This window comes from Numida meleagris, chromosome 6, assembly GCF_002078875.1.
Source record: "Numida meleagris isolate 19003 breed g44 Domestic line chromosome 6, NumMel1.0, whole genome shotgun sequence".
In the NCBI taxonomy this organism is placed as follows: Eukaryota; Metazoa; Chordata; class Aves; order Galliformes; family Numididae; genus Numida; species Numida meleagris.
The window spans coordinates 4739542-4743629 of record NC_034414.1 but is presented as its reverse complement, the minus strand read 5'-3'; the positions used below and the strand labels follow the sequence as shown (position 1 = coordinate 4743629).

The window sequence follows — 4088 nt, the reverse complement described above, 5'->3', positions numbered from 1 at the left end:
TGGTTGCTTAATCACACTCGATCCATTACTAAGGATCATAATCCTATTGATGATTGGTTGCATTCTGTGTTTCCAGGTCTTGCTCCTTGGATATATGATATCATTAAGGAAGGTGTTAAATGGGTTTTAATCATTATTCTACTTGTGATAGTTGCTAGAATATTGTATAGTTGTCTGCTACGTGCTACCACGCCAAAAGCTGCACTTGTTGTGACTGACAACAAGGATTCGGACATCATTCGTGATTGGCTACAAGATCAAGGGGGGCACAATCCTAAGGATTGTTTTGCCTTACAGCCCTAAAAGAAAAAGGGGGGAATTGTTGAGAAACAGCTTGCTTGGCAGCACGTAGTTACTGATTTACTAATGATTTACGATGTAATCTTAGATGAAAGGGGCAAGTTATACTTGCATGGAATGTGGTGTTTCTAGTAGAGTTCTGTACTTAACAACATGTACTGTACACAAAATTAGCTTGGGTAACGGTATTGTTCTCTTATACGCTTGGTCGCATAGACCCTGTATCCCTGGGAGCATATATGCTATATAAGATGGTGTGTTGCTAGAATAAAGTTGAAGCCGTGAACTCATATTGAGTGTTGAGCTTCCCGCGCCAGGGGGGGCAACCCTTTTGGGGAAACTTGGGGCGTTCCCCAACACACAAAAGTGAAGGAAATTTTAAAAATGTTAAAAGGGAACATCAATGTTTTAGGACATCCTTTTTTTAAATGAAGAGTTTGAAAAGTAGCCAGGTGGACAGCAGCTTTACAAAGAAGATGCAGGACTTCTCACTGCCCCTGCACTGACGATGACAAGATCCTGGGCTCCATTAGAGGGTTCCTATGCTCATTCAATTTCTATGCATCACTGCACCATGCAGGTGCATGAGAAAACTCTCAAGCTCTGTGCCAAGGTTATACTGGAGCTGGCTGGTGCCTCTAAACCAAGGAAACAACCAATGCCAACCAAGAATCCTGATGCCATAAATGTCAATTTTTGTGCTGGAATCAAAGAATCATCAAGGTTGAGAAAAAACACTAAGATCACCTAGTCCAACTGTTGACCTGTCACCACCATGCCCACTAACCAGGTCCCTCAGTGCCACATCTCCACGTTCCTTGAAAAGCTGCAAGGACAGTGACTCCACCATCCCTCTGGGCAACCTGTTCCATTAAAAAGTTTTAACCTTTTGTTAAGAAAATAAAAATCTAGGGTGCTCTAATCATTTAAAGAGTTGTTTAAATGCACACTAATTATAATAGGAAGCATATTATAAATGAGAGAAGGATACTTCTATTATTTTAATAAATACCTAAAAGACTATGAGGCAAAGTGCATTAAGAATCTCACTCTTTGGTTATTTGTTTACTTTAAAACACATATACACCTAAACTCACAGCCTGGAAGTTGTTTCCAGTTTCTTTCTCTTCTCCCACTTTGAAAAAGAACCTCTAAAAATACAATGCAGATGATTCTTCAAGAAGTTTCTTGTATTTTTAGCTAAATGGCAGATGGCTTTCAATGCCTTCAATTCCTTTTATAACTGTTCCTGTTTAATCAACTTGATAGTCTCCTGATAAGTACTTGAGGGTTTTTTTGTTTGTTCTTCTTCCCTGAATTTTAAACAAACCTTTCTAGAATACCAATGTAATGAATATGCATTTACAGTTATGAACTTTAGGGTATCTTGAGTCCCAGGGGTCACTAGCATGTCCTTAAACCCTTGCTACTCATCTTTTCTAACAAATTATTTTATATTGTCCCCAAATAAATAAATCAGGGAGCACAAGACTTATGGGAAATGGCTGAGGGAACTGAGATTGCTTAGTCTTGAGAAGAGGCTCAAGAAAGGAAGCTGTGGTGAGGAGGGAGTTGGTCTCTTCTCTCAGGTAATTGTGATAAGGCAAGAGGGAATGGCCTCAAGTTACACAAGGGGAGGTTGAGGTTGGATATTATGTAGACCTTCTTCGCTGAAAGAGTATTCAAGCATTGAAACAGCCTGCCCAAGGAAGTGTAGTGTCACCATCCCTGGAGATGTTCAAGAAACAGGCACCTGAGGGACATGGTTTAGTAGGCATGGCCATGGTGGGTGAACAGCTAGACTAGATTCAACCTTAACTAGTCTATGATTAGCAGTAACAGTATTGTTATGGAGCATGAGAATTAACAAAAAAGAAACAGGTTCAAAATCTGTTTGTTTCTTTTAAAAACAGAAATAATCAACCTAGTACATTGCAAAAGCAATGAAAATATTTGACTCCATCAAGATATAAGGTTATGGAGTAATTCCCATTAAAAGCTGTTACAGGTTTAAGAGAACAACAGTAAATCCTTGTGTTTCATGACAGCATTCCCAAAAAGCCGTAAAAACATCAGTTTTGCTCATGCTAGGAAATACGTGGACATCAAATATACATTATGGAAGTATCTACATTAGTCTGTATTTGCTAAAATTTTAAATACAAACCGCAACAAAGAAAAAAAGTATAAAACATATAATAAATCTTTATATATTTTCCATACTAAACACAGTTTATAAAATACGCAGGTTGATCTGAAAGTAATGCCTCTAATTTGTTTCCATGGAAACTACAACATACACAAAGAGCACAATAGATAAAGATTTGACAGAGCAAATCCTCAGCTACAGAGAACTATTTTTCAACAGTCACCACAATTAACTGTGCATTTTTGCCAGCAACGAACAAGAGCCTGCATGACAAACTCAAAAATCTGTGTGGCTATCTGGAACGTGGCTTGCCTTTGATACTGCTGTTGCCACTGCTGAAATGTACCACCCACCACCTCACTGTGCTCACATCCTCTCTTTGGTCTCTACAAACCTTCAGCAAGCATCAATGAACACCGACAGGTATAATTTTTTCCACATGGAGGAATTCAGTGACACACCTTTGCTTCATCCACGCTTCCATGTCAGACACCATTGTGTCAGACTGCCCCTCTGCTGCTATCGGTCACATTACAATGAAACATAACAGAATACTAGTGGGAAGGTCCAACTTCTACTACCATAACACCAACATCTGCCTCCGACATTGTGGGCCAATTTAGTAAGACAGGAGGAACTACTTTCAGTGCAGCCCTTGCAAAAATAAAAGAAAATGCCAATCTTTTAACCCTATAAATGGACAATGGTGTCACAACACTATTGCGATGCAGCTTCCACCAGAAACATAGCTTTTAAAAAAATATCACTAAGTATCCCAAATTACTGGAAAGCTTTTTGCTTTAAATTTGCCATGTTTTCTAACTGAACGTCCATTTAAAAGTGAAAATTAAATTGCAAAGCTATGTTTACTCTAAAATCTTGTGACCTCAATACATTTGCTGCTTCTAGACCCACAATAGTCTTTTTTATGGATCTACTTTAAACATTTCAGTCAAGACCTACAGCAAGTTGCTGACTGATTCTATCATTAAAAAAATCTCGAAATTCACATCTACAGTTCTGAGTTTCTGGAATGTAAGGTCTGCAACTGCATCTGGTCATGTCAGATTATACATTTCAGACTAAGTAATGCAATCTATTACTGCTGTGACACATATTAGTCTTCTCATATTGGTCTCGGACCCTGCAGTAACTGGAGGGGAATAATATACTACACAGGAGACTGTCTTCCCTCCCAGTGACATGCCTATGCTGAACATCAATCGGATGTTACTCCTCTCAAAAATAAGTCTATTGGTCACACAAGGAATTTGCGTACTAATGGACATTTGAGAGACAGAATAATGAGAACGCTGCAAGGCAAAGAGTTCTCATTAAGGCTTTTAAATTAAAAACTAGATACAGGTTTTGTACTAAGAGGATAGTTGTGTCCAAACATCCTTCAGCCACTAAAAACACTGTGTGAATGCTTATGCTAATGCACTGTGCCACAAACACAGCTGTGCACATGTACAAGATTTTACCCACTCCTTTAATCAGCCTGCATTTATACTTTGAGCTGACAGAGCCCAAGAGCTTCAGCTAAGACCACCATATGTAAAGTCCATTAGCCAAGACCACCATATGTAAAGTCCATTAGCCAAGACCACCATATGTAAAGTCCATTAGCCAAGACCAC

The 4088-nt window shown here is 38.9% G+C and overlaps 1 protein-coding gene across 3 annotated transcripts in view; it reads right to left on the bottom strand.

The window, feature by feature from the left end:
* LUZP2 (leucine zipper protein 2) overlaps nucleotides 1–4088 on the bottom strand; it is a 164796-nt gene that overhangs the window by 118453 nt on the left and 42255 nt on the right. The window lies entirely within an intron of this gene.